General features: G+C 51.4%; 1 long non-coding RNA gene across 1 annotated transcript; it reads right to left on the reverse strand.

Annotated features, from left to right (window-relative positions):
• Positions 1-4,101: 4,101 nt before the first annotated feature.
• LOC143269085 (uncharacterized) lies at positions 4,102-7,153 on the reverse strand. Its single transcript, XR_013045426.1, has 2 exons — positions 6,988-7,153; positions 4,102-5,059 (listed from the first exon to the last, which is right to left on the reverse strand). It is a non-coding gene; the product is annotated as an uncharacterized LOC143269085 (long non-coding RNA).
• Between the last annotated feature and the right edge of the window lie 3,474 nt (positions 7,154-10,627).

Here is a 10,627-nt window from a genome sequence, read left to right on the forward strand (position 1 = left end):
TTGGGTCGGGAGGTGTGGGGTGGGTGGGGGTTTGGGGTTGGGTCGGGTCTCCATGCCCCGTCTGTTGGGTTTGCCAACACTCGACTTGACAGCCGCTTCACTGCGCCTCGGGGACGGTCGGCAGCATGGTCGCCTCGGACACTTATAGGTTAGAGTGACCAGTGTTCTCAACCTTAGTCTCAGCAGCTGCTAAAGTCAACCTCGGCCTTTTAAGGGTGTAAATTATAGTTAGAAGATTACAGTAAAATAGCCACCCGGCATGCCTGCAGCAGTCTACTTCAAACAGCTGTGTGTATGTATTCCTGTACAGCTTAGACTCATGGGAAGAACACTAAGTTTTGAAATGTCCCTCATAGCGATCAAGGTCAGAACCCTTGACTGAGCCTCAAAAACCACTCCCAGGCTCTGAGAAGCTGCCTCCAACTTCCCGAGGAGGCTTGATACCAGCCCTGTGAGCTGAACCCTGAGGTGTCAGAGGCTTGAGACAGAAGCAGTTGATCAACACGTTCATGAGCAACTCTCAAAATAGTCTATAAAGGGGGCTGGAGAGAGAGCCCAGAGGTCCTGAGTTCAATTCCCAGCACCCACATGGTGGCTCACAACCATCTAAAATAGGATCTGATGCCCTCTTCTGGCCTGCATGCATACATGTGGACAGGGTACTCATATTAAAAAAAAATATTTTTTTATGAAGATAGAAATGTTTGACGCATCTTGAAAATTATTTGGCAGAATATGACTGTTAGGCTGGAAATGCTTTCTAGAATCTGCAGTGGGCAACATGGATGCTTCCCACAGTTGTCGGTGGCAGCCGCTGTGGTCTCAGCACAGGTGGTCAGTGGCAGCCGTGTGGTCGCCAGTGTGCCGGGGAGGAGTGAGGTCCCGGCACAAGTGGATGAGTGCACACTGCCACTGAGCGGGCACATGTGGGCTCGGCTGTGTTGGCTTGCCTGGTCGGGCCAGGGCTCGGAGGGAAAGAGTGCCTTCGGAGATTGTCCTTTCACCACTCTCCAAGAATGAGCCGAGGGGGCTGGGGAGATGGTTCAGTGGTTAAGAGCACCGGCTGTTCTTCCAGAGGACGCGGGTTCAGTTCCCAGCACCCACATGCTAGCTCACAACTGTCTGTAACTCCTGTTCCAGGGGGTCTGACATCCTCACACAGGCAAAACACCAATGCACATTAAAAAAAAAATTATAAAGAAAATAAAAGGCAACGTTTAAAAAAAAAAAATGAGGGGGCTGGAGAGATGGCTCAGAGGTTAAGAGCACTGACTGCTCTTCCAGAGGTCCTGAGTTCAATTCCCAGCAACCACATGGTGGCTCACAACCATCTGTAATGAGATCTGGTGCCCTCTTCTGGCCTGCAGTCATACATGCTGTATACATAATAATAAATTTAAAAGAATGAGCCTAGATGAAACCCACACCATGCCAAGGAGTGCCAGAGAACAAGGCAGGAAGAGTTACCAAGGTTTTCATTTTATTCAAAAGGAAAGGTCTGAAGCCATGTACAATTAACATTCTAAAAGTAGAAAAAGGCCACATCAGAACAGCCCTGCTGGGTTTCCCAGCTTCCTCCTACCACCGCCCTGTCCTCAGAGGACCCCTGTGGTCCAGAACCCCCTCCAAGGGTCCCTAGTTAATGTAGTTACCATGTTCTGGAAGCATTACAGAAATTATAGCTGGGGTGCACCTGTCCTGTTTCCATCAAAGATGTCTTCAGGACCGTCATGGGCTGGTGTGGTCTTCTGACAGTTCTAGGTAACTGAAAGCCAATTTTGCAAGCATGGTTCATGAATCATGGCGTCAGATAGCACGTCGCCAGCACATGGCAGCACATGATACCAACTCCTTATTCTAGGGTTTTGAGTTTGTCTCCAGAAGAGGAATGTGAAAGGCACCCTGAAGACTGTGCCAGCAAATCAAGCCCTCAGTCCCCCTGGGGATGGACTATGGAGACATTTTACACAAACCAGCTTAAACAGAATTCAGGAGCCTGCGGCAGTTGAGTTACTGCAAGTTCAAAGCCAGCCTGGGCTACGAAGCCATGACAGGTTAGTTGAAACCGTCTGTATTAGCAGCCAGCCCGACAGCCAAGGCTGTCATTTCGGCAGATGTTTAGCCCATCTGCCAGCAGCTGGCTGCAAACACAAGCCACCTTGACTGCTTCTGGCAGAGTAACTGGAAGTAGCTGCAAGTGGGGGGTGGCGGTGGGGAAGCCATTTAGGAAAGCAATGCCTGGAGTCAGAACGCCAGCTCTCCATCAGAGTGCGTAACAGGAGCTGGTCCACCAGATGAGGACGAGCTGGCAGGAACGGACCGAGGCAGGGGAACCTCTGGGTGGACAGACAGGCCTGCAGTCAGGTGCCATCCCTCTCTGCGGGGCCTTTGGGCTCTGCATCATGAGGACGTCTGCCAGGATTGACAGGAAACGGTGCCCCCGTGCCAAGACAGCTGAGCCTTCAACCGCGAACCAGACACAGCCTGCCGGAGCTGCTAATCCATAGAGACCCCCCTCCCCTTAAATGAATTAGTCAGATTCACTATCAGCAAACAGAAGACTGGAATGGAACATCCAAAACCAGGCTGAGGGTTGTACTGTGACTAATACAAAGCTGGCTTAGTATTCCTGAGACTGAGTTCTAGCCCTGCACCCTCCCACGGTCACCAAAACCAAGGTTGACACCGTCTGAGACGAAGGGTCATGGGAAGAGTGCCTTACTCCCAGGCCCGTGACCCCTCGGAGATGACCCTCATTCTCGTGAAGAATGACTTGGCACAGACCCAGTTCCCCAGCATCTCCTGTGAGGGAGAGATGGGCTTCCATGTGAGGAGAGCAGGCACACGGCCCGGAGTAAAGACCATGGGCCTGCCTGGCACATTCTACCCCATGCTCCAACTAGGCCATTGGATATCCGGTTGTACTGAACGACAGCTGAGGTCAGGATGTAGCCTCCTGTAGACCCAGGAGATCTGAAGGAAGAAGCCTGGCCTCTGCTCAGGACACGCGGACTGTACCCACCAGAGGGTAGCTTGGGCCCCTCTCCCAGGTACGTGAGGGGCTGATTCATACTGAGGAAGTGTCACGGCTGTGGGTTGGGAGCCTGTGAACATGGGAAGCAAGTCCACGTGTGTGGGAAAACAATATGGTGTCACTCTGCGCTACTAGGAAGCATGCTCTCGTGGGACTTGGTTGTACAGCTCGCTGTGACCATATGGGTCACAAAAAACCCTGAGGAGAAAGTACTTGAACTACTCAAGTTCCTAGTTTCTGGTACAAGGCATGTTTCTCTTCCTCCTCCCTCTCCCCACCTCTCCCCACCCCTCTCCCCATCCTCCCCTTCCTCCTCCTCCTCTTCTTCCTGCTCTACATTTATTTATGTGTGTGCACATGCACACACACACACGCCACAGCACATGTGTGGAGATCAGAGGACAATTTAAGGAATTGGTTCTCCTGCCTTCTTGGGGATGGAACCTGGGTGTTCAGGCACGGTGGCAGGTTCCTTCCTTCACCTACTGAGCCACGGTGTGACCATTTACCATGACAACGGTGGAGGCAGCCATGGACTGCCCAGACACCCACCAATATCTCCAGTACCCAGAGGGAGGCACGCGGGACTGCAGCCGCCTCCTGTCCTGACTTGAGCAGCCTGTGAAACATGGATGGCCCGAAGGCAGTTCCCAGGTGCTGTCACAGTAGGAGGCCTGATGTTCATGCCGTATATGGGATGGTTGAGGCAATTTTTAGATGTGTGGTAATAGTCTACACTAAAAAGCTAAACAGAAATATGCTACACTTATAAGCGCTACTGGCTGAGACATAAACGGCACTGATTCCTGAATGCCTCGCTCTGAATGGAAACAGTGCACCAAGATCTTGGAGAGAGCCGGGCTTGAAGGGGTTAATGTGGGACACTTTCTCTGAAGTGAAGGGACAGCATGGGTAATCGGAAAATAAAATCCGAGCTGTCTCCACAAGTATAAAAATGTCACCCAAAATCCATGGCATGGGCAATTAATAAGAGCTGATAATAAAAGGCTAATATGGGAAATACAGAGGCTGTCAAAAGTAAACCATAATATAAAACAAGTCAGAAATAAGCGTAATTCAAATTGGCACAGCAAATGTATCCCTAGAAGCGTTACAGTATATGAAGCAAAATAAAATGGAGTGGATTTTTACAAAAGTGTCCGTAATACACAGAAATACAAACAGTCCAATAAGGATGAACACACAATAGAGCAAATTAATACATCTCAGATCGTTATAATCCCACGTATCCAGCCAAGTATTTCAGTAGATTTAAAATGTGGGCCAGCAAAATGGCTCGTAAGGTAAAGGCGCTTGCTGACGACCTGAGCTTTTTCACCCAGGACCCATGTGGTAGACAGAACTAACTCCCACAAGTTGTCCTCCAAATTACACACGCACTGTGGTGTGTGCATGTTCACATATACAAAATAGATGTAAAGAAAAAGGATTTAAAATGGTGAGGGAAAGGGAAAAGCAAATCCTGCCTAGAGCTAGCTTGAAGCATTAACAACACTGTCACTTTAGAGTTACCAGGCTGGGCAGTCTTCTCAGGGCCCAGATGTTAGCAGACAGCCTGCTGTGGGTCCACTGGAAGCTGGTCCTACCCTGGTGAAGCTGGCTGGCATCTTGGCTCCGGGGTCTGACTATGTCTTCCTCTACCAGTAGAGGGCAGCAGCACCATCCTGGCAGTACAAAGCCAGCTAGTCAGAGCAATCCTAGGATGTATTTTCAGCAGAATACACATGGCACTTAAGCCTCTATACTGAACCGGGGATGGTAGTTAGGGGCAGCCAGTGACCGCTCTGTGCCAAACTCTAACACCATCACAGCCAGTCCCCAGTTGCTGGGGATGTGAGGGGTTGTGAGGTCCTCCACTTGTTCTCTGGAGCAGGTGACTCGATGACCACTTCCTCTGCAGCTGGCCTCTGTACAAACCGGGTTGCATTGGACCGACAGGCCGAACCATCGGCAGACAATCCACGTGGACTCTGGTGTCGGAGACTCCCTTTGCTTCACATTCAGCTGGGAGAGCCAAGGATGGTTCCCAATTAAACAAGAACACACTGTGTTCCCAACACCTAGCGTGCTCAGTTTACACTTGTCAGAAGAGCTATTTTCAACTTATTTAGACACAGCCTTTTATCAGAATTCCTCCTTCGCACACTTAACTAGGCAAACAAGACAGAAACAATTAGTTCTGGCTTCCTTGTTTCCTTTGGAGCACAGCCTGTCACCCGGTTCTCCACTGTGAGCAGGCAGACCACAGTCAAGCTCATGTGGCTTCGAGACGGGGAGTGGGTCCCATGACTGTCCTGCAATGGCATTCACCTTGCAGCTTTCAATGCAGCAAGGCTGGACTTAGCCTGCCAGAGGCACAGCTGAACACCCTAACTCCAGAGGGTACGCCACAATGTGAAGACTGCCTCCACCCCACCCACTGGCTCTGCAGCCTAGTGAAGGGGTGAGTGAGTGTGTGTGTGTGTGTGTGTGTGTGTGTGTGTGTGTGTGTGTGTGTGTATGTGTGTGTGTGGCTGGATGCACACAGGTGCACAGCACTGGGTCTGTAGCCCAGTGAAGGGGTGTGTGTGTGTATGTGTGTGTGTGTGTGTGTGTGTGTGTGTGTGTGTGTGTGTGTGACTGGATGCACACAGGTGCACAGCACTGGGTCTATAGCCCAGTGAAGGGGGGGAAGCTGTAGACACACGTGGGTGCCCGGTCCGTTCTCTGAATCGTGAGGTAGGAAAGTGAACAGGAAGACATTCACTCTTGACAGCACTCCATCTGCAGGTGGCCCATGTTCCCAGCTTCCTGTGTTTCCTCCTTTTCCATTTGGAATAAGAAAAGGTCAATAAAGACCATCATGGGTGGCTAGAGAGATGGCTCAGCAATTCTGTTCCCAGCGCCCCCATGGTAACTCATGAACACCTATGACTCCATCCCAGGGGATCTGATGCCCTCTTATGGTATCCATGGGCTCCTGCATGCACATGGTGCACAAAACATATCCAGGCAAATACACATACATGCAAATAAGCCTTTTAAAAAAATAAAACAATAACAACACAAAACCACCTGTAGACTCAGTTCCATCTCACCCTAGTCACAATGGGATTTTATTTTATCTTTTTATGAAAACGAAAGCCTGATCCTCATACTCACATGGGGAAGATGAAGATCTTCTGAAGGAAGATCAAGGGTGGGGAAAGTGTCCCCCGAAGGCTAAAGTGAGAGCAGGGTGTCTGGGTTTATGGATGGAGCTCTTAGTCAGCATGGGAGAAACCAGAGCCCAGAGCCGCCCGGCTTTGTGCCGGGTCAGATGTGTTCTGTTTAATAAACCACGTAGGTGTGCATGTAAGGAAATGATGTGCGGGTCCGGGGGCAGTAACTGGAGAAAATAACCTTAGATCTTGTTGTGGTTTGAGTCTGGAACATCATCCAGTTGATGTGTTCGAATACCCTGGTTCCCATCTAGGGGTGCTGGTTTAGTGAGGCCTGGCTGGTGAAGACCTGGCCTTTGAGGTTCTAGCCTGGCTCTGCTCCTGGTTCGTCCTCTCAGCATCTGCTCCACCCATGTGAATAGTCTCACCAGATACTCCAGTTGCCATGAGTGCCGCCATGTCTTCCCCACCACGGCTGGTTGGGTAGGTCTGAAGACGAGGCACACATCATGGGAGAATTGCTATACTTCAGTTACGCGAGAACTAAGAGCGTGATCAAGAGACTGACAGACAGGCCAGGAAGTAGAGAGAGGTGCTGGCTGACACTAGCCTAGAAAAGATTGTTGCGACCATGGGGAGAAGTCGTGAAAACCAACGAGAGAAGCTAAAAGTGCCCAACAATCCCTGAAAGGCAGTTGACGGAAGAGGCGGTGAAATGGCCCGTAAGACATGAGGGTCTCAGCTGGGTTAATAGTCCAGAACACCGAGGTCCAGAGAGCCACCGTTTCATACCTGAAAGCCAAATGGAGTCCAAACACTGCTGGAATGTAACACAGAAATAAAAAGGCCATTTTTCTCTCCTTCCACTCCAGGGAAGAGGGAGCTGTCATAGCCACCGTGGACACACAAGATTCCATCTGGCAGACACAGGCTCCTCCTCCTCCAGCCCAGAATTTGTACACACCTGGGAAATCCTGGCCTTCAGGAGCAGGACTGCTAATAAGAATGTCCACGGCAGAGGACGATTCCTGGGAAGAGCTGCAGGCTATCCAGGCTCCTGTCCGTAGGCAGCCACATCAGCCGCCATGCCGTTCTCTGCCCCAGTCTCCAGTCTGCAGCAGTAAAGAATGGAATGAGCCTCGGTCCGTTGACAGGAAGTATGATGAGCAAAAGGACGCGTTGTAAAAGATCACGAGATGCTGTTTGTCCAAGCATTCAGGACACCAACACCTTAACAAGAAATGTGTACACTGACACATGGGAACCAAAACTCCCGGGGAAGCAGAGGACTGGCTCACTAGCAAGGGGCAACAACTTCTCCTGCGGGGTCGCTGTGGGGATGGCCATGGAGCCACGGGGTGGGCGTGCTGCAAATGGAGGTGTTGATCAGTCCTTCCCTTCAGACTGTGTATGGATTCCGAACAGTCTTTCATATGCACAACCTCATTTCACAGCCTAAGAAGACAACGAGAAATATGTTTTGTCCTTGCCTACTGAGCATGGGGACCCTTCACAAACCCTTGATTCACAGAAGTAGGGAAGGCTGCTGCAGGCATGTTTGGAGCTTTGGTTCTGGCGCTGCTGGAGTGTGTGTGTGTGTGTGTGTGTGTGTGTGTGTGTGTGTGTGTGTGTGTGTGTGTGTGTGTGTCTTCCACAACCCTATGGTCTCCACTTGTCGGGATGGACCTTAGCACTGACTCTGGTCTCCTGGGTGTTATACCAATGTGTAGAAGCCAGCAGGGTCAACTAGGGGCATTTAGAGGCAGCTTCAGGCCCCCGGCAGGGACTCTTGTGAATCCCTGAAGTGTCAGGTGCCTCTTCCCATAGCAACGGGGATGTCCAGTTGTCATCTCGACTGTACGACAGAAATCCCCCCTGGCCTTCACCTCGCACCGCATCTAGAACCCCCAGCCATTCCTGGTTGAAAGAGAGGTCCACGTGCAAACTGGCCTGGAGAGAGTGGAACCCTGGCCTACGCAAAGTCCCTGGCATATAGTAACGTGTTCCTCTCTGAGTCCTTTATGTTCATTTAATGTCTGCACACAGGTGCTGGGTCGGTCAGCTGACCTGTGCTGATGCTGAATTCCTGAGCCTGCAGGGATGAGGCCCACCTCTGAGTGTGATGCTGACTGCCTTCACATGGATGTCACATGAGGGAACTGTGTGATCTCACACAGGTCTACCAGGGAACACCTACCTGAATCCATTCCATGGGGGGCAGAGACCACGATATAAAGATCTGTGTATGAGCCGGGCGTTGGTGGCACACGCCTTTAATCCCAGCACTCGGGAGGCAGAGCCAGGCGGATCTCTGTGAGTTCGAGGCCAGCCTGGGCTACCAAGTGAGCTCCAGGAAAGGCGCAAAGCTACACAGAGAAACCCTGTCTCGAAAAACCAAAAAAAAAAAAAAAAAAAAAAAAAAAAAAAGATCTGTGTATGAAAATGCCATGATGACGACCATTCCTTTGAATGTTAGCTTAAAAGGTAATAATACAAGGAACAACAACCGCCCCCCCTCCCCCGGAACAAAAACATACTTCTATGAGTAGAAAATACAAAAGAATATATTCATATATTCAAACTGTGAGAATATGCATGAAGGAACCCCTGAACTGTTTCACGGTCCACATATCCCGACCTTGGCCCCCGAGTCTCTGGTTTCCTGCCCTGGATCAGGGGAAGCCGAAGGTGCCCGGGTACCCCACAGCCCCTCACTAAGTCTTGTCAGTGACCACAGAGCTGAGAATATGGGTGGAGCTGGACGAGGAGAGGGACAAGAAAGTTGGCCACTGAGTGAGCAGTGGGGACACTCCACCACCCCAAGTGTTCCTTGGATACATGAAGCGGTACCTGAGGGTCTCCGTCAACCTACTCTCCGCAGTTAGAACACAGCGGGGAAGCTGTGTGGGTGTTGAGCAGAGACACAAGATGACTGGGAGAAGAACCAGCAACAGATGCCTCCCGCTGTGGCATCAGCTGCCACGGACCCGAGGCGCGGACACCACTGCCCAGCAGGCTGCAGGAAGAAATATCTGGACCAGGACTGATAGGCCATGGGGTGGGGGAGCAGGCTAGAGACCCACGAAGACCAGATGCCGCAGTCCACGCCACCTGCTACAAAACCCTCTTGCACAAGAGGGAGGTGATCCTTCGATCTATGCAGACCTGGCACCGGCTGGACAACCACTTACGCTGCTGTGGCTTGAATGAGACGTCTTCCATAAGTCGTGGGCATTTGAACATCTGGTCCCAGTGGTACTTTAGAGAATGGCTCCCATAGCTGATGGAACCGTTTGGGAAGAATTTGGAAGTGTGGCCTTGTTGGACCAGATACGTCACTGAGGGTGGACTTCAGGGTTTCAAAAGCCCACACCATTCCCAGTTAGTTCTCTGTCTCTGTCTCTCTGTCTCTCTCTGTGTCTTTCTCTCTCTCTCTCTCTGCCGCCTGCTTGTTGCTCAGAAATAAGCTCTCAGCTATTGCTCCAGGACCATGCCTGCCTGTCTGCTGCAATTAAATGCTTTCTTTTATAAGGTGCCCTAGTCAGGGTGCCTCTTCCCAGCAACAGAAAGGTAAATAAAACAGTCCCCAGTGTGGCTGTTGGAGAAGATTAGGAAGTGTGGGCTTGCCAGGTGTGGTGGTGGTGGTGGTGGTGGTGGCGGCGGCGGCGGCGGTGGCGGCGGCGGCGGCGGCGGCGGCGGCGGCGGCGGCGGCGGCGGCACACGCCTTTAATCCCAGCACTTGGGAGGCAGAGGCAGGCGGATCTCTGTGAGTTCGAGGCCAAACTGGTCTACAGAGTGAGTTCCAGGATAGCCAAGCCTACACAGAGAAACCCTGTCTCAGAGAAAGAGAGAGAGAGTAGTGTGGCCTTGCTGGAAGAAGTCATGTCACTAGGGGGTGGGCGTTTAGGTTTCCAACTGTTTCGAGTTATTTCGCTTTGATTTCCTGAGCTCTCAGCCGCTGCTCCAGCGGCCTGGTGCCTGCTGTCGCCACTCTGCCATCATGGACTCTCACCCTCTGGAACGGTGAGTCCAAAATAAACTCTCCCTTCTATAAGTCGCCCTGGTCATGGCGTTTTATCACAACAATAGGAAAGTAACGAAGACACATGGTATGGAGGAAGTCTACCTTACTGTCTGTGGACTACGTGTGTGTGACGTGGGTAGGTGTGTGTACTCGTGTTCCCGTGTGGGAGGCCAGAGGTTGACACCGGGCACCTTCCTTTATCACTCTTCACCTTTTCTCAAGGCTGGGTTTTTCACTTGAACCCAGAGAATGACAGTCTGGCTAGTCTGTGTGTTTGGGGGATCCTGTCTGCACCTCCCGAGCACTGGGTTACGGGAGAGCCGCCATGCTGCCTGGCGTATATATGGGTGCTGGGGGGAGGGGTCTGAATTCATGCTACAGTGGAGTTTCTGGGCAAACCAGGAATGG

The sequence above is a fragment of the Peromyscus maniculatus genome, chromosome 17 (assembly GCF_049852395.1).
Source record: "Peromyscus maniculatus bairdii isolate BWxNUB_F1_BW_parent chromosome 17, HU_Pman_BW_mat_3.1, whole genome shotgun sequence".
Taxonomy (NCBI): Eukaryota; Metazoa; Chordata; class Mammalia; order Rodentia; family Cricetidae; genus Peromyscus; species Peromyscus maniculatus.